Below are 25,980 nucleotides of genomic sequence, written 5' to 3'. Positions count from 1 at the left end.
CCACATTGACTCTGTACCAGTACCCCCTGTATATAGCCTCCACATTGACTCTGTACCAGTACCCCCTGTATATAGCCTCCACATTGACTCTGTACCAGTACCCCCTGTATATAGCCTCCACATTGACTCTGTACCAGTACCCCCTGTATATAGCCTCCACATTGACTCTGTACCAGTACCCCCTGTGTATAGCCTCCACATTGACTCTGTACCGGTACCCCCTGTGTATAGCCTCCACATTGACTCTGTACCAGTACCCCCTGTGTATAGCCTCCACATTGACTCTGTACCAGTACCCCCTGTGTATAGCCTCCACATTGACTCTGTACCGGTACCCCCTGTGTATAGCCTCCACATTGACTCTGTACCAGTACCCCCTGTATATAGTCTCGCTATTGTTATTTTACTGCTGCTATTACTTTTTATTTTTTATTTTTTTTAACTTTAACACTAATTTTTTACTAAAATAAGTGTTTCACTGTGAGGTCTACTACACCTGTTGTATTCAGCATTTCACTGTGAGGTCTACTACACCTGTTGTATTCAGCATTTCACTGTAAGGTCTACTACACCTGTTGTATTCAGCATTTCACTGTAAGGTCTACTACACCTGTTGTATTCAGCATTTCACTGTGAGGTCTACTACACTTGTTGTATTCAGCATTTCACTGTAAGGTCTAGTACACCTGTTGTATTCAGCATTTCACTGTGAGGTCTACTACACCTGTTGTATTCAGCATTTCACTGTAAGGTCTACTACACCTGTTGTAGTCAGCATTTCACTGTAAGGTCTACTACACCTGTTGTATTCAGCATTTCACTGTAAGGTCTACTACACCTGTTGTATTCAGCATTTCACTGTGAGGTCTACTACACCTGTTGTATTCAGCATTTCACTGTAAGGTCTACTACACCTGTTGTATTCAGCATTTCACTGTAAGGTCTACTACACCTGTTGTATTCAGCATTTCACTGTAAGGTCTACTACACCTGTTGTATTCAGCATTTCACTGTAAGGTCTAATACACCTGTTGTATTCAGCATTTCACTGTGAGGTCTACTACACCTGTTGTATTCAGCATTTCACTGTAAGGTCTACTACACCTGTTGTATTCAGCATTTCACTGTCAGGTCTACTACACCTGTTGTATTCAACACATGCCATTTGATTTCCTGTCAGACTGGTCATCTTTGAACTCTATTCTATGACCTTTGTTGTGTCTTGTTTTTATTTATTCATTATTATAATTCAATAATTTTTTACAAATAATTTGTTCTGTAAAGTCTGAGACATGGTGAAATGCACTTGACATAAAAAGTAGTGGCCACCAGGCTAATGCCCTGCGTGTCTGGTCGGTAATCGGCCTTCCTGCTATGTCAGGGGTCCCTAAACTTTTTCTGCAAATGACCCCAAATTGATACTAGAAAATGCAGGGGACCCTATTTGGAAAAATGTGAACCCCTTGTGAACCCCTTGGTAATGCAGGTAGCTTAGAGGTTAAGAGCGTTGGGCCAGTAACCGAATCCCCTAGCCGACTAGGTAACACATCTGCCAAGGTACATTTGAGCAAGGCACTTAATCCTAATTGTTCCTGTATATCGCTCTGGATAAGAGTGTCTGCAGAGTGATTTAATGTCAATGTCAACGCTGCTTGTTCATATTATAATTCACTCAATTGTAGGTGCAGCAGCCTGTACCAGCACACACAATGACGTGAACGTGCATTCTAATCGTGTAAAAAGCACTTACTTGAAACTAAAAGGTTGTATTCTATACCCATTTGGAGAGAAACAAGTACTTCAATTTGTTTGATAAAATAAATATAAATATCAACTTCTGTCCATAGCTGTACTCCTTTCTAGCCAAGAGCGAATCGCATGGCGAAAGAATAAGGAAAATGACATCACTTCCGCCTGTACTTCCTGGAGCCACAACCCTCAGACGTCGACTTCAAAACGCTTCCGTAAAATATTCCACTCCGGTGCGTACTGCTCCGTTTTCAGTGTACTAGCTAGTATACGACGTTTTTGGAAATATTGTTCAACATTTATCTAAATAGAATGAAGGCCAAGGGATTTGCAGTTACCCATCACCTGTAAAGGTAAAGCGTTAGTTAGCAGGTTACGGACAACTAACCTAGTTCTTTTACTCGCCATTTCGGTAAGAGCTACGACCCGAAATTATTTTAATAGCAGGTTAGGAGGGCAGTTTTGCCATCCCTAATTATTTTTCATAACCGTAACCAAATTGTCCTAACCTGCTACATTGATTCTCATAACCCGTTGCGTAATACTTTGTACTAATCTGCTACGAAAAAGTAACTTCCGGTCGTAACTGTATCGAAGTGGCGCTGTATCGAAGAGTTTCTCATGGTTAGATAGCTACATCTCCAAATACGATGTAGGCATTTGGCTAGGTAATTTATATAGTGGAAATTACATTATCTGTCTAGTTCATGTGGAGAGGAATGTCATCGGGGTGTTTTTGATTACTTTGTCTTTGTAGAGACATTGGTGCAAAATGGATGTTGACGTTAAACTAGAGGAAGATGAGAGGGAGATATCCCATACAGTAATTTGGTCTGATTCGATTAATGCCTGGATAGATTACCCAAATTCAACATTGTCAGAAAACACAGAAACAGGTTACCATGTGGGTTTACTGAAAGAGCATTCACATGTACCTCCCATCAGTCCCCAAACAACAAGCCACAGGCAGATTTTACGTATTTTTCCTGAAATGACCGGAGCAAGTGATGGGGAGAACAGGGCTGTCAAACTGGTTTATTTCTGTAAAGATCAAGATGCCATCGGCACATCTGAAGGGAATTCAATCAAAGAACAGTCATGGCATTTAGCGCCGTCCAGTGATATTCTGACAGGACATGCATCCACTTTCAGTGGTTATTTTGAAGCTCAAATCAACCCAACTTCACAGGTTTCTAGCCAAACACAGACCAATAATAAATTGCCCTCTGACAATGTTAATATCCCAAGCCCTAGTACTGCCATTCATTCTGTGCTAACCTCACCTGCTACAGAAAGCGACTGTCATTTAGCTGTATCTACTAGACCTATTCTTCCAGAATATTGTGAGCCATTGAACTTTCCCTCTGATGAAGAGGAAGACTACAATGCCAATTTAAGTCCAAGACTACAATGCCAGAAAACGTTAGAGGATAAATGGATACGTCAGTGTCGTGGCAGTTACTCAAGACCCAACCTAAGAAAGTTTGGGAGATATTGGAAAGATCCATACGTCAAGTGCAAGGAGATCGGTGTAGATTTCAATGTTGGATCTGGAGCGAAACAGAAACTGAATTTGCATTTACTGACAGTTGGTGTAATGCTTGAGGTGTCAGAATATGCTAGAAACATTAATAGATCTCGCCCTCATGTTATCTTTGATATTCTAGATTACAACTTTGTTCTTGGTGTACAAAATGAACAACAATATGACTTTTCTAACAGGGTAGAAAATAAATTAAAAGAAATGCTGAAGATTCGTTCTAAGAGAACACCTGAGTGGTTAACAGAAGTCTTTGACCTTCCTGATCCAAAGACAGTTACAGTTTTGGAATACTCCCTTAAATGGGCACAGTTGTATTTGCAAAACAGCTTGTCAAATCCTACACCTTTTGACGTTTGCATAAAGGAGGAGCCTGTTGTGGGCCTGATCTCTCCTCTGCATGTGACGACTGAGAGCTTCTCCACTGAGACAGATGTGACACAGTGTGCTGATGAGACGGCAATCCTTGGCCCTGAAAATGGACGTAATGATACCTGCACAAGGCCTTATATGGGCATCGTCCGTCCTCAACATGTCCAGGCGGAAACCTTCCCAACTCAGACAGATATAACAATGGATCAATCCTTCATGATGCCCACTGTAGAAGAAGCATTGAGGGAACTCTACCCAATCTGCAAGGGAAAAGGACTTGACCTTGTTGTGAAATCAAAATATGGGAAAAATAAGAAACTTGACTTGCATCTATTGACCAGAGATGTAATGTTTGAATTGGCTGATTTTGCCTCACAAGTGTGTGGAAATCGGAAGCAGGTTGTGTGTGAGGTTCTCGAGCATAATTTTGATTTGGATTTAAAAAGTGGGAAAACTGAGCTGGCCGAAGATATTATGGGAAGGTTAAAAGCAGTTTTACAGCGAAAGACGGGTAAACACGGTATATGGAGATTGGAACTTGAAAATGAAGCTTTCTTAAAGAAGTCACGTAAACGAAAGAACCCTGCAGAGATGTCCACTAACCAGAAGGTCACTACAGCATCACTTGAGCCAAAATACCAAATGAATGAAGTATCAAAAAGGAGGAGATTGAATTTAATGAGCAAGAAGAAAGACATGTTAGTAACCAAGGAGACCGAGGGAGGCCATTTCTCTGAAGTAGTACAAATAGAACCTCGTCTTGTCAAAATAGAGAGAATCTCTGATGAGACTGACCTGGCACTTTGTACTGACGAAACAAAGCAAATTGTCGTTACCAACTTGGACCAATCAAATGTGACGACTCACACCAAAAATATGGTGAAAGCCAAAGCGTGCTACCCACTCTGTGAGGAAATAGGTCTGGACCTTGATGTCACATCCAAACCATCTAAAAAGAAACTGGAATTGAATTTACTGACAAACGGTGTAATATTTGAGGTGCATAAATATGCAGGGATAAAATCCAATCGTCAAAAAAAAAAAAGTGGGTACATTCTCGTTGATATTCTAAAATACAATTTTGATCTTAGTTTGCAAAATCAGAGACGTAATCTATTTCCACTGCATATTTGCTGTAAAGTGAAACGAATGGTTCAGAAACACAAATCTGAGCTCGTGAGAAAAAGAGAAATCTCAAAAGAGGTGTTCATAATACCAAGTGTGATTAAAAGCCAAGCAAAAACAAATGTGCTTTCAGATAAAAATATGGAACAAAACGCAAGGCTGGTTTATCCTCATCATGGTAAAGACACTATCTCTGTGGAGACAGCTGAAACAGTCTCCACTGATGAAGCAGCGATGCTTGACCGGGATAATGGACCTGCTGAGATCTGCATAAAGGAGGAGGAGGAGGAGGAGTCAGATCTTCACTCTGAGGTCAAACGGGTTTATTTCTGCAAAGACCAAGATACCGTCAGAACATCTGAAGAGCATTTGATCGAAGATGGATCATGGCATGAATCAACACCCAGTAATATTCTGCCTGGAAATGTGTTCAGCCTTCCACAGGCACCACTACCAGCTGCAGAAAGTGGTCCTTTCGGAAGTAAAACCGAGCCAACTTCACAGATATAACCAGACGGTCCAATGCAGAATCACTCGAGACAAAATACCATAGACTTGACAGAAGTAACCAGGGGGAAAAAGGGATTTAATGAGGATAAATACATGTTTATAGCCAAGAAGGAAAAGAAAGTTGTCAGACAAGTAGAACCTCATTGAGATGAGATGGATCTGCCAGGGAAAACTTTACTTTACTTTACTTCCTGACTGAGATCTCAGGGGGGGAAGATACAAGATGGGAGCAAAAGTCTGATCTGCTCGCTGTGAAACGCCAGTTTCTCATTTGCCTGAAAAAAAAAAATGAGAAAAAGATTGATATTGTTATATGTGATGAAGTGCAACACGAGGTGGATTCTTACCGACGTTTCAGAATGCTTTGTAGTCGAGACTGGTTCTGAGAAGAAATGCTAATAAATCCTTGCTGGATACAGATCAGGGGGCTATTGAAAATCTGCAAAAGGCTAAGTCATAAAGTCCCTCAGTTCAAGAAGACGACTCGTACCTGGGAATGGCTCTGGACTAATTACAAAAAAACTGTTTAAAATCACTGCAGAAAGCAGAGACAACAAGAGTTTTGCCAAAACTAAGAACACTTGTTGATCACTTGTGTGGTAGAGAGAAACACCCAGAATCAGTCTGGACAGGATGGAGTTTTAGTCTGGACAGGATGGAGTTTCAGTCTGGACAGGATGGAGCCTAACTGTGGAAAAACAGAAACTGACTGATACACACATTACAATGACAAATCAATGACCAGATTGTCAACCAGCTCCAGCTACTCAGCATCACTCTGACTATTTGTGCTGGTTGTCTTCTGTCTCAGCTGAAGGGAGGACATTGTGTTTTAAAGTATTTTCTTTCTGTCCTGAAGTAGGCCTACCTGCTTAATACACACAGACTTTCATATAGGTAAAGCAAAGGCATTCTATGACTTAACTCTACCTTCATATATTGGGCTGCCTTTATCCCAATAGTTTCACAGTTTAAAAACGTGTGTTTTCAAATGACTGTATGCTACATTGATCTTTGGATCACACTTGGAATGTGAAAGGTTTCCTAGTGTTAGTTTTAGGTCTCCCTGAAGTCCGTAGACTTCCACTCTATTAGTCACCCTAGAACACAGTCAACGAGCCTAACGGAAATGTGTATTCATTAGGGATATACTGTAGCTAAATGTTTAATGGAGGGCTACGCAAGCGTTTCTTGGACCAATTCAGAAATTGGTACACAAGAAGGAGTAGCACTAGTATTTTTAGGATTAAGTGAAAATAGGGAGACAATGTATTTGTATTAAGGGTTTAGTCTTTGAATGGTGGATTTGTGCAGATTCCCTTGGCCTTCCTTCCTGTTTAACTCTTGATGTCTGGTCTTGCTGTAGAGACTGAACACAGCAGGATTATTGCTAGACTTTTTTTTGTTTTCTTAACTATTTTACGACGTATTCATTGACGAAACGAACTCCACTACAAATACAAGCCTCTATAGAAGAACCTCTGATCCTTTTTTTGTTAGAAATAAAAAGACAAAGATGTTTTATTTTCTAAGAGTATGTAGTAGTAGCATTAGTGAAATAACCTACTATGATGGATCATATTTTTTATTTTTTATCAGTGGGCTATTTTGTTTTTTTTGTTCCTTTTTTTGTGGAAAGATTTAGAGACTGTACCCAGACCTGTCTTACTGTTACCCATATGTTCCTTTTTTGAACAGGGAGTTATTCTACCGTGAACTAAGATTATTTTAATGTATTTTTTCGTTTTGTTTTTAAAGGATACTTCCTCTGACATTCTTAGAGCTGTCATTTTATTGTGAGGAACTGCAGTTCGATCGGAATAGTTGTTCTGTTTTTGTCCTCTGTTTTGTGAGTGACCCTCTCACTCAGTCAACTCGTCTCAGTGCACAAGTCTCCCCTTCTCCAGACACCGCGTATGAATCAGAATCCGTAGCTAGTTGTGACACGTGAGCCTCTGGATGAAAAGGTATGCAAGTCATTTGTTTTTTATGAGGGGGGGGGGGGGGGGGGTAAATTATATTAACATTTTAAGAATTCATAGAATCTGACTGGTGCCAATAGCATTCAGGTCAACACTTAAAGGAAGGTGAATTAGCTGTAATTGCTTGGTCTGATATCACACATGTGTTTGTGTTTCCAGCAGAGTATCCCTAAAGCAGCGTGGTCGTATCAGCCCCCCATGTTGGACTAAACTCTACACAAGTGAAAACCCCAAATCCCTAAAGGTCTGTTAAATCCCTAAATATTATATTTAAGAATCTGCATTTTTTTTGTAAAATTTTGCTGCCTTGAAACATGCAGCCCAATTCTGAATTTGTTTTCTTCAGTAATTGGTATTTTGACCAATCAAATCAGCTTTGAAAAAGATCTGATGTGATTGGTCAAAATGTAAATTAATGGAACATTGGAACATTTATCAGAATTGGGCTGCCTTCCTCAACGCAAACATTGTGGCTTAGAAGAATAGCTTATTGGGGATGTCAACGTTATCCAATTATTATACTGAATGTGGAGTGGACATCACTGTGATTAACACTGGAACTAAACACTGTGATTAACACTGTGATTAACACTGGCACTAAACACTGGCACTAAACACTGGCACTAAACACTGGCATTAAACACTGTGATTAACACTGGCACTAAACACTGTGATTAACACTGGCACTAAACACTGTGATTAACACTGGCACTAAACACTGTGATTAACACTGGCACTAAACACTGTGATTAACACTGATTAACACTGGCACTAAACACTGTGATTAACACTGATTAACACTGTGATTAACACTGGCATTAAACACTGTGATAACACTGTGATTAACACTGGCACTAAACACTATGATTAACTCTGGCACTAAACACTGTGATTAACACTGGAACTAAACACTGTGATTAACACTGATTAACACTGTGATTAACACTGGCACTAAACACTATGATTAACACTGTGATTAACACTGGCACTAAACACTGATTTACACTGGAACTCAACACTGTGATTTACACTGGAACTAAACACTGTGATTAACACTGATTAACACTGTGATTAACACTGGCACTAAACACTGTGATTAACACTGATTAACACTGTGATTAACACTGATTAACACTGGCACTAAACACTGTGATAACACTGTGATTAACACTGTGATTAACACTGGCACTAAACACTGTGATTAACACTGATTAACACTGTGATTAACACTGGCGCTAAACACTATGATTAACAATGTGATTAACACTGGCACTAAACACTGTGATTTACACTGGAACTCAACACTGTGATTAACACTGATTAACACTGGCACTAAACACTGTGATTAACACTGGCACTAAACATTGTGATTAACACTGGCACTAATCACACAGTGTAGCCTAGTGGTTAGAGTGTTGGACTAGTAACCGAAAGGTTGCAAGTTCAAATCCCCGAGCTGACAAGGTACAAAATCTGTCGTTCTGTCCCCTGAACAAGGCAGTTAACCCACTGTTCCCCGGTAGGCCGTCATTGAAAATAAGAATTTGTTCTTAACTGACTTGCCTAGTTAAATAAAGGTTAAAAATAAATATATATATAATATTTAACCACCTCCAGAAAGTTGATTGCATCATTTCTCTCTTCATTTTATTCACAGATCCTCTATTTGCCAAACTAGAGGGACATGAAGTCTGACTCCTTCCTCAACATGTGGACCTGCCCTGAGGATGTTGGACACCACTGTTACACCTTCAGCCTTGTTGATTTCCTGTCAGACTGGTTGTTTTTCAACTCCATTCCACGGACGGACTGACCTGAAATTTTACCAGAACAGGAACACAATGTTCAACAGACTCTACTCAGACTGGTCGTCTTTGAACTCAAGAGGAACACAATGTTCATCAGACTCTACTCAGACTAGTCGTCTTTGAACTCAAGAGGAACACAATGTTCATCAGACTCTCTCCTCACCAGTGGACTGACTACTGAGACTGGTTGTGAGGTCACAGGAAATAGAGTGATCTGTTAGGAGGGATGCAGCATTGTAATCCTGATTTAGATGATGGTTATAAGGAGAGTTCAGGTCGTAACCAGTCCACTGAGATGAATGTAGATGTCGACACCCTGGCCAATATAAAAGGCTTTGGAGAGGGACCACGCTTTCAGGAGAAGGATAACTGACATTTACTCCTGAGGTGTCTGACTTGTTGCACCCTCGACAACCACTGTGATTATTATTATTTGACCCTGCTGGTCATTTATGAACATTTGAACATCTTGGCCATGTTCTGTTATAATCTCTACCCGGCACAGCCAGAAGAGGACTGGCCACCCCTCATAGCCTGGTTCCTCTCTACCCGGCACAGCCAGAAGAGGACTGGCCACCCCTCATAGCCTGGTTCCTCTCTACCCAGCACAGCCAGAAGAGGACTGGCCACCCCTCATAGCCTGGTTCCTCTCTAGGTTTCTTCCTAGGTTCTGGCCTTTCTAGGGAGTTTTTCCTAGCCACCGTGCTTCTACACCTACATTGCTTGCTGTTTGGGGTTTTAGGCTGGGTTTCTGTACAGGCTGGGTTTCTGAAAGAGATATGAGCTGATGTACGAAGGGCTATATAAATAAATTTGATTTGATAACAAGGCCTTGTCCAGAAACAACCCCCAGCCCTTACCTCCAAGGCACCAATGTAACATAACTTTACACTGTCCCCTCGCCCATACCCGGGGCGCGAACCAGGGACCCTCTGCACACATCAACAACAGTCACCCCTCGAAGCATCGTTACCCATCGCTCCACAAAAGCCGCGGCTGTATGTAAAAGAAATCCCTGATTGTATTAAATAATGTATGACATTCCCTTCATTAAAGTTTTTTTGTGCATCTTAAGAGTGGAAACCCTATGTGATTGGCTCTTTAAACATTTCATCTAGCCTATCAGTGGGTATGTTTTGTCACTTTGCTTTGTTACACCACGATCGTTTGAGTTTTATGTTAATTCTAGTCTGGCAACAGGTTCTCCGGTTTAAATCAAATGAGATCTCCTAGGGCCAGTTTCTCAGATGTAGATAAATCCTAAAAAAAATGATGTTCAATGGAGATTCCCCGTTGTGAAGTGTGTTTTACAGGCCTGCTACACTGGACAGTCATTAGTGCAGGGCATTAGAGGCTCTTGTTTATGATCAATGAAACCCAGCCATGGTGTGTGTAGGTCCCTCAGGGGTTGGGCTGAATTTGAATTGAACCCAGCCATGGTGTGTGTGTAGGTCCCTCAGGGTTGGGCTGAATTTGAATTGAACCCAGCCATGGTGTGTGTAGGTCCCTCAGGGTTGGGCTGAATATGAATTGAACCCAGCCATACTTATGTAAATGTGATATTTCTAAGATTTCTAAAAATTTGTTTTTGCTCTGTCATTATGGGGTATTTTGTTTAGATTGATGATGGAAAAATACTATTGAATCCATTTTAGAATTAGGCTGTAACGTAACAAAATCAAGGGGTCTGAATCCTTTCTGAAGCCACTGTAGATGTGTTCCTGACGCTCCTTGTTGATGTAAAATAAACATACTAAAAGTTAGGAGATATCTAATAAATGGAAGATGGAATTAAAATTGTGTCATTAAAAGTTAGGCTACAACGACCAAGTGCTACTTGATATTCTGAATGGAGTGATTATCTGTAGGATTTGAAAGCGCATGCTCTGCAGCCTTAATTAGCCTAACTAGCTAACGTTATCTAGCTTAACTAGCTTCTCCTCGTTTGATGCCGTCAAAGGGGCCTGCTAGAACCTCTCTCTCGCGCCCTTTATTATCTCCGGTTAAGGAAGTAGCTTTAAAAAAAAGTTGTCCTCAGGTCCTTTCGGAACAGGTCTCCTATATTTTAAACATATCTGGTCCGCGTGGGAAAGCCCCAGGTCCGTTCGGAACAGGTCTCCTATATTTTAAACATATCTGGTCCGCGTGGGAAAGCCCCAGGTCCTTTCGGAACAGGTCTCCTATATTTTAAACATATCTGGTCCGCGTGGGAAAGCCCCAGGTCCGTTCGGAACAGGTCTCCTATATTTTAAACATATCTGGTCCGCGTGGGAAAGCCCCAGGTCCGTTCGGAACAGGTCTCCTATATTTTAAACATATCTGGTCCGCGTGGGAAAGCCCCAGGTCCGTTCGGAACAGGTCTCCTATATTTTAAACATATCTGGTCGCGTGGGAAAGCCCCAGGTCCGTTCGGAACAGGTCTCCTATATTTTAAACATATCTGGTCCGCGTGGGAAAGCCCCAGGTCCGTTCGGAACAGGTCTCCTATATTTTAAACATATCTGGTCCGCGTGGGAAAGCCCCAGGTCCGTTTCGTAACAGGTCTCCTATATTTTAAACATATCTGGTCCGCGTGGGAAAGCCCCAGGTCCGTTCGGAACAGGTCTCCTATATTTTAAACATATCTGGTCCGCGTGGGAAAGCCCCAGGTCCGTTCGGAACAGGTCTCCTATATTTTAAACATATCTGGTCCGCGTGGGAAAGCCCCAGGTCCGTTTCGTAACAGGTCCAACTTTCTTAGACCCATGAAGACCCCTAGCGTGTGTGCTCGTGCACGACAAACATTTATGGGTCTAACCAGAGAACTGTATTGTGCAAGTTCTCCCACTTAAAAAGATGAGAGGCCTGTAATTTTCATCATAGGAACACTTCAACTATGACAGACAAAATGAGAAAAGAAAAATCCAGAAAATCACATTGTAGGATTTTTAATGAATTTTATTTGCAAATTATGGTGGAAAATAACACCATTGGTGGCCACTCTTGTGTTGTCTTGTCTGTGTTGCTTAGGGTCGTTGTCCTGTTGGATGGTGAACCTTCTCCCAAGTCTGAGGTCCTGAGCCGGTACCGGTACCCCCTGTAAATAGCCTCCACATTGACTCTGCACCGGTACCCCCTGTATATAGCCTCCACATTGACTCTGCACCGGTACCCCCTGTATATAGCCTCCACATTGACGCTGCACCGGTACCCCCTGTATATAGCCTCCACATTGACTCTGCACCGGTACCCCCTGTATATAGCCTCCACATTGACTCTGTACCGGTACCCCCTGTATATAGCCTCCACATTGACTCTGCACCGGTACCCCCTGTATATAGCCTCCACATTGACTCTGTACCGGTACCCCCTGTATATAGCCTCCACATTGACTCTGCACCGGTACCCCCTGTATATAGCCTCCACATTGACTCTATACCAGTACCCCCTGTATATAGCCTCCACATTGACTCTGTACCGGTACCCCCTGTATATAGCCTCCACATTGATTCTGTACCGGTATCCCCTGTATATAGCCTCCACATTGACTCTGTACCGGTATCCCCTGTATATAGTCTCCACATTGACTCTGTACCGGTATCCCCTGTGTATAGCCTCCACATTGACTCTGTACCAGTACCCCCTGTATATAGCCTCCACATTGACTCTGTACCAGTACCCCCTGTATATAGCCTCCACATTGACTCTGTACCGGTATCCCCTGTATATAGTCTCCACATTGACTCTGTACCGGTATCCCCTGTGTATAGCCTCCACATTGACTCTGTACCAGTACCCCCTGTATATAGCCTCCACATTGACTCTGTACCAGTACCCCCTGTATATAGCCTCCACATTGACTCTGTACCAGTACCCCCTGTATATAGCCTCCACATTGACTCTGTACCAGTACCCCCTGTATATAGCCTCCACATTGACTCTGTACCAGTACCCCCTGTATATAGCCTCCACATTGACTCTGTACCGGTATCCCCTGTATATAGTCTCCACATTGACTCTGTACCGGTATCCCCTGTGTATAGCCTCCACATTGACTCTGTACCGGTATCCCCTGTGTATAGCCTCCACATTGACTCTATACCAGTACCCCCTGTATATAGCCTCCACATTGACTCTGTACCGGTACCCCCTGTATATAGCCTCCACATTGACTCTGTACCGGTACCCCCTGTATATAGCCTCCACATTGATTCTGTACCGGTATCCCCTGTATATAGCCTCCACATTGACTCTGTACCGGTATCCCCTGTATATAGTCTCCACATTGACTCTGTACCGGTATCCCCTGTGTATAGCCTCCACATTGACTCTGTACCAGTACCCCCTGTATATAGCCTCCACATTGACTCTGTACCGGTATCCCCTGTGTATAGCCTCCACATTGACTCTGTACCAGTACCCCCTGTATATAGCTTCCACATTGACTCTGTACCGGTATCCCCTGTATATAGTCTCCACATTGACTCTGTACCGGTATCCCCTGTGTATAGCCTCCACATTGACTCTGTACCGGTACCCCCTGTGTATAGCCTCCACATTGACTCTGTACCAGTACCCCCTGTGTATAGCCTCCACATTGACTCTGCACCGGTACCCCCTGTGTATAGCCTCCACATTAACTCTGTACCGGTACCCCCTGTATATAGCCTCCACATTGACTCTGTACCGGTACCCCCTGTATATAGCCTCCACATTGACTCTGTACCGGTACCCCCTGTATATAGCCTCCACATTGACTCTGTACCGGTACCCCCTGTATATAGTCTCCACATTGACTCTGTACCGGTATCCCCTGTGTATAGCCTCCACATTGACTCTGTACCAGTACCCCCTGTATATAGCCTCCACATTGACTCTGTACCAGTACCCCCTGTATATAGCCTCCACATTGACTCTGTACCGGTATCCCCTGTATATAGTCTCCACATTGACTCTGTACCGGTATCCCCTGTGTATAGCCTCCACATTGACTCTGTACCAGTACCCCCTGTATATAGCCTCCACATTGACTCTGTACCAGTACCCCCTGTATATAGCCTCCACATTGACTCTGTACCAGTACCCCCTGTATATAGCCTCCACATTGACTCTGTACCAGTACCCCCTGTATATAGCCTCCACATTGACTCTGTACCAGTACCCCCTGTATATAGCCTCCACATTGACTCTGTACCGGTATCCCCTGTATATAGTCTCCACATTGACTCTGTACCGGTATCCCCTGTGTATAGCCTCCACATTGACTCTGTACCGGTATCCCCTGTGTATAGCCTCCACATTGACTCTATACCAGTACCCCCTGTATATAGCCTCCACATTGACTCTGTACCGGTACCCCCTGTATATAGCCTCCACATTGACTCTGTACCGGTACCCCCTGTATATAGCCTCCACATTGATTCTGTACCGGTATCCCCTGTATATAGCCTCCACATTGACTCTGTACCGGTATCCCCTGTATATAGTCTCCACATTGACTCTGTACCGGTATCCCCTGTGTATAGCCTCCACATTGACTCTGTACCAGTACCCCCTGTATATAGCCTCCACATTGACTCTGTACCGGTATCCCCTGTGTATAGCCTCCACATTGACTCTGTACCAGTACCCCCTGTATATAGCTTCCACATTGACTCTGTACCGGTATCCCCTGTATATAGTCTCCACATTGACTCTGTACCGGTATCCCCTGTGTATAGCCTCCACATTGACTCTGTACCGGTACCCCCTGTGTATAGCCTCCACATTGACTCTGTACCAGTACCCCCTGTGTATAGCCTCCACATTGACTCTGCACCGGTACCCCCTGTGTATAGCCTCCACATTGACTCTGTACCGGTACCCCCTGTATATAGCCTCCACATTGACTCTGTACCGGTACCCCCTGTATATAGCCTCCACATTGACTCTGTACCGGTACCCCCTGTATATAGCCTCCACATTGACTCTGTACCGGTACCCCCTGTATATAGTCTCCACATTGACTCTGTACCGGTATCCCCTGTGTATAGCCTCCACATTGACTCTATACCGGTACCCCCTGTATATAGCCTCCACATTGACTCTATACCGGTACCCCCTGTGTATAGCCTCCACATTGACTCTGTACCGGTACCCCCTGTATATAGCCTCCACATTGATTCTGCACCGGTACCCCCTGTATATAGCCTCCACATTGACTCTGTACCGGTACCCCCTGTGTATAGCCTCCACATTGACTCTGTACCAGTACCCCCTGTATATAGTCTCCACATTGACTCTGTACCAGTACCCCCTGTATATAGCCTCCACATTGACTCTGTACCAGTACCCCCTGTATATAGCCTCCACATTGACTCTGTACCAGTACCCCCTGTATATAGCCTCCACATTGACTCTGTACCAGTACCCCCTGTATATAGCCTCCACATTGACTCTGTACCAGTACCCCCTGTGTATAGCCTCCACATTGACTCTGTACCGGTACCCCCTGTGTATAGCCTCCACATTGACTCTGTACCAGTACCCCTGTGTATAGCCTCCACATTGACTCTGTACCGGTACCCCCTGTATATAGCCTCCACATTGACTCTGTACCGGTACCCCCTGTATATAGCCTCCACATTGACTCTGTACCAGTACCCCCTGTATATAGTCTCGCTATTGTTATTTTACTGCTGCTATTACTTTTTATTTTTTATTTTTTTTAACTTTAACACTAATTTTTTACTAAAATAAGTGTTTCACTGTGTGGTCTACTACACCTGTTGTATTCAGCATTTCACTGTGAGGTCTACTACACCTGTTGTATTCAGCATTTCACTGTAAGGTCTACTACACCTGTTGTATTCAGCATTTCACTGTAAGGTCTACTACACCTGTTGTATTCAGCATTTCACTGTGAGGTCTACTACACTTGTTGTATTCAGCATTTCACTGTAAGGTCTAGTACACCTGTTGTATTCAGCATTTCACTGTGAGGTCTACTACACCTGTTGTATTCAGCATTTCACTGTAAGGTCTACTACACCTGTTGTAGTCAGCATTTCACTGTAAGGTCTACTACACCTGTTGTATTCAGCATTTCACTGTAAGGTCTACTACACCTGTTGTATTCAGCATTTCACTGTGAGGTCTACTACACCTGTTGTATTCAGCATTTCACTGTAAGGTCTACTACACCTGTTGTATTCAGCATTTCACTGTAAGGTCTACTACACCTGTTGTATTCAGCATTTCACTGTAAGGTCTACTACACCTGTTGTATTCAGCATTTCACTGTAAGGTCTACTACACCTGTTGTATTCAGCATTTCACTGTGAGGTCTACTACACCTGTTGTATTCAGCATTTCACTGTAAGGTCTACTACACCTGTTGTATTCAGCATTTCACTGTCAGGTCTACTACACCTGTTGTATTCAACACATGCCATTTGATTTCCTGTCAGACTGGTCATCTTTGAACTCTATTCTATGACCTTTGTTGTGTCTTGTTTTTATTTATTCATTATTATAATTCAATAATTTTTTACAAATAATTTGTTCTGTAAAGTCTGAGACATGGTGAAATGCACTTGACATAAAAAGTAGTGGCCACCAGGCTAATGCCCTGCGTGTCTGGTCGGTAATCGGCCTTCCTGCTATGTCAGGGGTCCCTAAACTTTTTCTGCAAATGACCCCAAATTGATACTAGAAAATGCAGGGGACCCTATTTGGAAAAATGTGAACCCCTTGTGAACCCCTTGGTAATGCAGGTAGCTTAGAGGTTAAGAGCGTTGGGCCAGTAACCGAATCCCCTAGCCGACTAGGTAACACATCTGCCAAGGTACATTTGAGCAAGGCACTTAATCCTAATTGTTCCTGTATATCGCTCTGGATAAGAGTGTCTGCAGAGTGATTTAATGTCAATGTCAACGCTGCTTGTTCATATTATAATTCACTCAATTGTAGGTGCAGCAGCCTGTACCAGCACACACAATGACGTGAACGTGCATTCTAATCGTGTAAAAAGCCCTTACTTGAAACTAAAAGGTTGTATTCTATACCCATTTGGAGAGAAACAAGTACTTCAATTTGTTTGATAAAATAAATATAAATATCAACTTCTGTCCATAGCTGTACTCCTTTCTAGCCAAGAGCGAATCGCATGGCGAAAGAATAAGGAAAATGACATCACTTCCGCCTGTACTTCCTGGAGCCACAACCCTCAGACGTCGACTTCAAAACGCTTCCGTAAAATATTCCACTCCGGTGCGTACTGCTCCGTTTTCAGTGTACTAGCTAGTATACGACGTTTTTGGAAATATTGTTCAACATTTATCTAAATAGAATGAAGGCCAAGGGATTTGCAGTTACCCATCACCTGTAAAGGTAAAGCGTTAGTTAGCAGGTTACGGACAACTAACCTAGTTCTTTTACTCGCCATTTCGGTAAGAGCTACGACCCGAAATTATTTTAATAGCAGGTTAGGAGGGCAGTTTTGCCATCCCTAATTATTTTTCATAACCGTAACCAAATTGTCCTAACCTGCTACATTGATTCTCATAACCCGTTGCGTAATACTTTGTACTAATCTGCTACGAAAAAGTAACTTCCGGTCGTAACTGTATCGAAGTGGCGCTGTATCGAAGAGTTTCTCATGGTTAGATAGCTACATCTCCAAATACGATGTAGGCATTTGGCTAGGTAATTTATATAGTGGAAATTACATTATCTGTCTAGTTCATGTGGAGAGGAATGTCATCGGGGTGTTTTTGATTACTTTGTCTTTGTAGAGACATTGGTGCAAAATGGATGTTGACGTTAAACTAGAGGAAGATGAGAGGGAGATATCCCATACAGGAATTTGGTCTGATTCGATTAATGCCTGGATAGATTACCCAAATTCAACATTGTCAGAAAACACAGAAACAGGTTACCATGTGGGTTTACTGAAAGAGCATTCACATGTACCTCCCATCAGTCCCCAAACAACAAGCCACAGGCAGATTTTACGTATTTTTCCTGAAATGACCGGAGCAAGTGATGGGGAGAACAGGGCTGTCAAACTGGTTTATTTCTGTAAAGATCAAGATACCATCGGCACATCTGAAGGGAATTCAATCAAGGAACAGTCATGGCATTTAGCGCCGTCCAGTGATATTCTGACAGGACATGCATCCACTTTCAGTGGCTATTTTGAAGCTCAAATCAACCCAACTTCACAGGTTTCTAGCCAAACACAGACCAATAATAAATTGCCCTCTGACAATGTTAATATCCCAAGCCCTAGTACTGCCATTCATTCTGTGCTAACCTCACCTGCTACAGAAAGCGACTGTCATTTAGCTGTATCTACTAGACCTATTCTTCCAGAATATTGTGAGCCATTGAACTTTCCCTCTGATGAAGAGGAAGACTACAATGCCAATTTAAGTCTAAGACAACAATGCCGGAAAACGTTAGAGGATAAATGGATACGTCAGTGTCGTGGCAGTTACTCAAGACCCAACCTAAGAAAGTTTGGGAGATATTGGAAAGATCCATACGTCAAGTGCAAGGAGATCGGTGTAGATTTCAATGTTGGATCTGGAGCGAAACAGAAACTTCATTTGCATTTACTGACAGTTGGTGTAATGCTTGAGGTGTCAGAATATGCTAGAAACATTAATAGATCTCGCCCTCATGTTATCTTTGATATTCTAGATTACAACTTTGTTCTTGGTGTACAAAATGAACAACAATATGACTTTTCTAACAGGGTAGAAAATAAATTAAAAGAAATGCTGAAGATTCGTTCTAAGAGAACACCTGAGTGGTTAACAGAAGTCTTTGACCTTCCTGATCCAAAGACAGTTACAGTTTTGGAATACTCCCTTAAATGGGCACAGTTGTATTTGCAAAACAGCTTGTCAAATCCTACACCTTTTGACGTTTGCATAAAGGAGGAGCCTGTTGTGGGCCTGATCTCTCCTCTGCATGTGACGACTGAGAGCTTCTCCACTGAGACAGATGTGACACAGTGTGCTGATGAGACGGCAATCCTTGGCCCTGAAAATGGACGTAATGATACCTGCACAAGGCCTTATATGGGCATCGTCCGTCCTCAACATGTCCAGGCGGAAACCTTCCCAACTCAGACAGATATAACAATGGATCAATCCTTCATGATGCCCACTGTAGAAGAAGCATTGAGGGAACTCTACCCAATCTGCAAGGGAAAAGGACTTGACCTTGTTGTGAAATCAAAATATGGGAAAAATAAGAAACTTGACTTGCATCTATTGACCAGAGATGTAATGTTTGAATTGGCTGATTTTGCCTCACAAGTGTGTGGAAATTGGAAGCAGGTTGTGTGTGAGGTTCTCGAGCATAATTTTGATTTGGATTTAAAAAGTGGGAAAACTGAGCTGGCCGAAGATATTATGGGAAGGTTAAAAGCAGTTTTACAGCGCAAGACGGGTAAACACGGTATATGGAGATTGGAACTTGAAAATGAAGCTTTCTTAAAGAAGTCACGTAAACGAAAGAACCCTGCGGAGATGTCCACTAACCAGAAGGTCACTACAGCATCACTTGAGCCAAAATACCAAATGAATGAAGTATCAAAAAGGAGGAGATTGAATTTAATGAGCAAGAAGAAAGACATGGACATGTTAGTAACCAAGGAGACCGAGGGAGGCCATTTCTCTGAAGTAGTACAAATAGAACCTCGTCTTGTCAAAATAGAGAGAATCTCTGATGAGACTGACCTGGCACTTTGTACTGACGAAACAAAGCAAATTGTCGTTACCAACTTGGACCAATCAAATGTGACGTCTCACAGCAAAAATATGGTGAAAGCCAAAGCGTGCTACCCACTCTGTGAGGAAATAGGTCTGGACCTTGATGTCACATCCAAACCATCTAAAAAGAAACTGGAATTGAATTTACTGACAAACGGTGTAATATTTGAGGTGCATAAATATGCAGGGATAAAATCCAATCGTCAAAAAAAAAAAAGTGGGTACATTCTCGTTGATATTCTAAAATACAATTTTGATCTTAGTTTGCAAAATCAGAGACGTAATCTATTTCCACTGCATATTTGCTGTAAAGTGAAACGAATGGTTCAGAAACACAAATCTGAGCTCATGAGAAAAAGAGAAATCTCAAAAGAGGTGTTCATAATACCGAGTGTGCTTAAAAGCCAAGCAAAAACAAATGTGCTTTCAGATAAAAATATGGAACAAAACCCAAGGCTGGTTTATCCTCATCATGGTAAAGACACTATCTCTGTGGAGACAGCTGAAACAGTCTCCACTGATGAAGCAGAGATGCTTGACCGGGATAATGGACCTGCTGAGATCTGCATAAAGGAGGAGGAGGAGTCAGATCTTCACTCTGAGGTCAAACTGGTTTATTTCTGCAAAGACCAAGATACCGTCAGAACATCTGAAGAGCATTTGATCGAAGATGGATCATGGCATGAATCAACACCCAGTAATATTCTGCCTGGAAATGTGTTCAGCCTTCCACAGGCACCACTACCAGCTGCAGAAAGTGGTCCTTTCGAAAGTAAAACCGAGCCAACTTCACAGATATAACCAGACGGTCCAATGCAGAATCACTTGAGACAAAATACCATAGACTTGACAGAAGTAACCAGGGGAAAAAAGGGATTTAATGAGGATAAATACATGTTTATAGCCAAGAAGGAAAAGAAAGTTGTCAGACAAGTAGAACCTCATTGAGATGAGATGGACCTGCCAGGGAAAAGAAAAGCAATTCCTTTACTTCCTGACTGAGATCTCAGGGGGGGGGGGGGGGGGGGGAGATACAAGATGGAAAGAAAAGTCTGATCTGCTCGCTGTGAAACGCCAGTTTCTCATTTGCCTGAAAAAAAAATGAGAAAAAGATTGATATTGTTATATGTGATGAAGTGCAACACGGTGGATTCTTACCGAAGTTTCAAAATGCTTTGTAGTCGAGACTGGTTCTGAGAAGAAATGCTAACAAATCCTTGCTGGATACAGATCAGGTTGCTATTGAAAATCTGCAAAAGGCTAAGTCATAAAGTCCCTCAGTTCAAGAAGACGACTCGTACCTGGGAATGGCTCTGGACTAATTACAAAAAAACTGTTTAAAATCACTGCAGAAAGCAGAGACAACAAGAGTTTTGCCAAAAGGAAGAAGGGCTGTTGATCACTTGTGTGGTAGAGAGAAACACCCAGAATCAGTCTGGACAGGATGGAGTTTTAGTCTGGACAGGATGGAGTTTTAGACTGGACAGGATGGAGTTTTAGTCTGGACAGGATGGAGCTTCAGTCTGGACAGGATGGAGCTTCAGTCTGGACAGGATGGAGTTTCAGTCTGGACAGGATGGAGCTTCAGTCTGGACAGGATGGAGTTTTAGTCTGGACAGGATGGAGCCTAACTGTGGAAAAACAGAAACTGACTGATACACACATTACAATGACAAATCAATGACCAGATTGGCAACCAGCTCCAGCTACTCAGCATCACTCTGACTATTTGTGCTGGTTGGCTTCTGTCTCAGCTGAAGGGAGGACATTGTGTTTTAAAGTCTTTTCTTTCTGTCCTGAAGTAGGCCTACCTGCTTAATACACACAGACTTTCATATAGGTAAAGCAAAGGCATGCTATGACTTAACTCTACCTTCATATATTGGGCTGCCTTTATCCCAATAGTTTCACAGTTTAAAAACGTGTGTTTTCAAATGACTGTATGCTACATTGATCTTTGGATCACACTTGGAATGTGAAAGGTTTCCTAGTGTTAGTTTTAGGTCTCCCTGAAGTCCGTAGACTTCCATTCTATTAGTCACCCTAGAACACAGTCATCGAGCCTAACGGAGATGTGTATTCATTAGGTATATACTGTAGCTAAATGTTTAATGGAGGGCTACGCTAGCGTTTCTTGGACCAATTCAGAAATTGGTACACAAGAAGGAGTAGCACTAGTCTTTTTAGGTTTAAGTGAAAATAGGGAGACAATGTATTTGTATTAAGGGTTTAGTCTTTGAATGGTGGATTTGTGCAGATTCCCTTGGCCTTCCTTCCTGTTTAACTCTTGATGTCTGGTCTTGCTGTAGAGACTGAACACAGCAGGATTATTGCTAGACTTTTTTTGTTTTCTTAACTATTTTACGACGTATTCATTGACGAAACGAACTCCACTACAAATACAAGCCTCTATAGAAGAACCTCTGATCCTTTTTTAGTTAGGAATAAAAAGACAAAGATGTTTTATTTTCTAAGAGTATGTAGTAGTAGCAGTAGTGAAATAACCTACTATGATGGATCATATTTTAATTTTTTTATCAGTGGGCTATTTTGTTTTTTTTGTTCCTTTTTTTGTGGAAAGATTTAGAGACTGTATCCAGACCTGCCTTACTGTTACCAATATGTTCCTTTTTTTGTGGAAAGATTTAGAGACTGTATCCAGACCTGCCTTACTGTTACCAATATGTTCCTTTTTTTGTGGAAAGATTTAGAGACTGTATCCAGACCTGTCTTACTGTTACCAATATGTTCCTTTTTTTGTGGAAAGATTTAGAGACTGTATCCAGACCTGCCTTACTGTTACCAATATGTTCCTTTTTTTGTGGAAAGATTTAGAGACTGTATCCAGACCTGCCTTACTCTTACCAATATGTTCCTTTTTTTGTGGAAAGATTTAGAGACTGTACCCAGACCTGTCTTACTCTTACCAATATGTTCCTTTTTTTGTGGAAAGATTTAGAGACTGTACCCAGACCTGTCTTACTCTTACCAATATGTTCCTTTTTTTGTGGAAAGATTTAGAGACTGTATCCAGACCTGCCTTACTGTTACCAATATGTTCCTTTTTTGAACAGGGAGTTATTCTACCATGAACTAAGATTATTTTTATGTATTTATTTTTATTTTTTAAAGGATACTTCCTCTGACATTCTTAGAGCTGTCATTTTATTGTGAGGAACTGCAGTTCGATCGGAATAGTTGTTCTGTTTTTGTCCTCTGTTTTGTGAGTGACCCTCTCACTCAGTCAACTCGTCTCAGTGCACAAGTCTCCCCTTCTCCAGACACCGCGTATGAATCAGAATCCGTAGCTAGTTGTGACACGTGAGCCTCTGGATGAAAAGGTATGCAAGTCATTTGTTTTTTATGAGGGGGGGGGGGTAAATTATATTAACATTTTAAGAATTCATAGAATCTGACTGGTGCCAATAGCATTCAGGTCAACACTTAAAGGAATGTGAATTAGCTGTAATTTCTTGGTCTGATATCTTCATACATGTGTTTGTGTTTCCAGCAGAGTATCCCTAAAGCAGCGTGGTCGTATCAGCCCCCCATGTTGGACTAAACTCTACACAAGTGAAAACCCCAAATCCCTAAAGGTCTGTTAAATCCCTAAATATTATATTTAAGAATCTGCATTTTTTTTGTAAAATTTTGCTGCCTTGAAACATGCAGCCCAATTCTGAATTTGTTTTCTTCAGTAATTGGTCTTTTGACCAATCAAATCAGCTTTGAAAAAGATCTGATGTGATTGGTCAAAATGTAAATTAATGGAACATTGGAACATTTATCAGAATTGGGCTGCCTTCCTCAACGCAAACATTGTGGCTTAGAAGAATAGCTTATTGGGGATGTCAACGTTATCCAATTATTATACTGAATGTGGAGTGGACATCACTGTGATTAACACTGGAACTAAACACTGTGATTAACACTGGCACTAAACACTGGCACTAAACACTGTGATTAACACTGGCATTAAACACTGTGATTAACACTGGCACTAAACACTGTGATTAACACTGGCACTAAACACTGTGATTAACACTGGCACTAAACACTGTGATTAACACTGGCACTAAACACTGTGATTAACACTGATTAACACTGGCACTAAACACTGTGATTAACACTGATTAACACTGTGATTAACACTGGCATTAAACACTGTGATTAACACTGTGATTAACACTGGCACTAAACACTATGATTAACTCTGGCACTAAACACTGTGATTAACACTGGAACTAAACACTGTGATTAACACTGATTAACACTGTGATTAACACTGGCACTAAACACTATGAATAACACTGTGATTAACACTGGCACTAAACACTGATTTACACTGGAACTCAACACTGTGATTTACACTGGAACTAAACACTGTGATTAACACTGATTAACACTGTGATTAACACTGATTAACACTGTGATTAACACTGGCACTAAACACTGTGATTAACACTGGCACTAAACACTGTGATAACACTGTGATTAACACTGTGATTAACACTGGCGCTAAACACTATGATTAACAATGTGATTAACACTGGCACTAAACACTGTGATTTACACTGGAACTCAACACTGTGATTAACACTGATTAACACTGGCACTAAACACTGTGATTAACACTGGCACTAAACACTGTGATTAACACTGGCACTAAACACTGTAATTAACACTGGCACTAAACACTGTGATTAACACTGGCACTAATCACACAGTGTAGCCTAGTGGTTAGAGTGTTGGACTAGTAACCGAAAGGTTGCAAGTTCAAATCCCCGAGCTGACAAGGTACAAAATCTGTCGTTCTGTCCCTGAACAGGCAGTTAACCCACTGTTCCCCGGTAGGCCGTCATTGAAAATAAGAATTTGTTCTTAACTGACTTGCCTAGTTAAATAAAGGTAAAAATAAATATATAATATTTAACCACCTCCAGAAAGTTGATTGCATCATTTCTCTCTTCATTTTATCCACAGATCCTCTATTTGCCAAACTAGAGGGACATGAAGTCTGACTCCTTCCTCAACATGTGGACCTGCCCTGAGGATGTTGGACACCACTGTTACACCTTCAGCCTTGTTGATTTCCTGTCAGACTGGTCGTTTTTCAACTCCATTCCACGGACGGACTGACCTGAAATTTTACCAGAACAGGAACACAATGTTCAACAGACTCTACTCAGACTGGTCGTCTTTGAACTCAAGAGGAACACAATGTTCATCAGACTCTACTCAGACTGGTCATCTTTGAACTCAAGAGGAACACAATGTTCATCAGACTCTACTCAGACTGGTCGTCTTTGAACTCAAGAGGAACACAATGTTCATCAGACTCTACTCAGACTGGTCGTCTTTGAACTCAAGAGGAACACAATGTTCATCAGACTCTCTCCTCACCAGTGGACTGACTACTGAGACTGGTTGTGAGGTCACAGGAAATAGAGTGATCTGTTAGGAGGGATGCAGCATTGTAATCCTGATTTAGATTATGGTTATAAGGAGAGTTCAGGTCGTAACCAGTCCACTGAGATGAATGTAGATGTCGACACCCTGGCCAATATAAAAGGCTTTGGAGAGGGACCACGCTTTCAGGAGAAGGATAACTGACATTTACTCCTGAGGTGTCTGACTTGTTGCACCCTCGACAACCACTGTGATTATTATTATTTGACCCTGCTGGTCATTTATGAACATTTGAACATCTTGGCCATGTTCTGTTATAATCTCTACCCGGCACAGCCAGAAGAGGACTGGCCACCCCTCATAGCCTGGTTCCTCTCTATCCAGCACAGCCAGAAGAGGACTGGCCACCCCTCATAGCCTGGTTCCTCTCTACCCGGCACAGCCAGAAGAGGACTGGCCACCCCTCATAGCCTGGTTCCTCTCTAGGTTTCTTCCTAGGTTCTGGCCTTTCTAGGGAGTTTTTCCTAGCCACCGTGCTTCTACACCTACATTGCTTGCTGTTTGGGGTTTTAGGCTGGGTTTCTGTACAGGCTGGGTTTCTGAAAGAGATATGAGCTGATGTACGAAGGGCTATATAAATAAATTTGATTTGATAACAAGGCCTTGTCCAGAAACAACCCCCAGCCCTTACCTCCAAGGCACCAATGTAACATAACTTTACACCGTCCCCTCGCCCATACCCG

At 42.1% G+C, this 25,980-nt stretch overlaps 2 long non-coding RNA genes across 6 annotated transcripts; both read left to right on the top strand.

Annotated features, from left to right (window-relative positions):
• Positions 1-1,910: 1,910 nt before the first annotated feature.
• LOC118941516 lies at positions 1,911-9,529 on the top strand. Of its 3 annotated transcripts, none has more exons than XR_005037818.1 (4): positions 1,911-2,102; positions 7,055-7,263; positions 7,441-7,522; positions 8,936-9,529. It is a non-coding gene; the product is annotated as an uncharacterized LOC118941516 (long non-coding RNA). The 3 variants fall into 3 exon arrangements; XR_005037816.1 differs by having other exon boundaries at positions 7,438-7,522; XR_005037817.1 differs by having other exon boundaries at positions 1,961-1,982; positions 7,438-7,522.
• A 7,713-nt stretch (positions 9,530-17,242) lies between these two features.
• LOC118941517 lies at positions 17,243-25,088 on the top strand. Of its 3 annotated transcripts, none has more exons than XR_005037823.1 (4): positions 17,243-17,435; positions 22,961-23,169; positions 23,343-23,424; positions 24,812-25,088. It is a non-coding gene; the product is annotated as an uncharacterized LOC118941517 (long non-coding RNA). The 3 variants fall into 3 exon arrangements; XR_005037821.1 differs by having other exon boundaries at positions 17,244-17,435; positions 23,340-23,424; XR_005037822.1 differs by having other exon boundaries at positions 17,294-17,315; positions 23,340-23,424.
• Positions 25,089-25,980: the final 892 nt, after the last annotated feature.

Source organism: Oncorhynchus mykiss, chromosome 19 (assembly GCF_013265735.2).
Source record: "Oncorhynchus mykiss isolate Arlee chromosome 19, USDA_OmykA_1.1, whole genome shotgun sequence".
NCBI lineage: Eukaryota > Metazoa > Chordata > Actinopteri > Salmoniformes > Salmonidae > Oncorhynchus > Oncorhynchus mykiss.
This window is presented reverse-complemented; position numbering and strand designations above follow the sequence as displayed.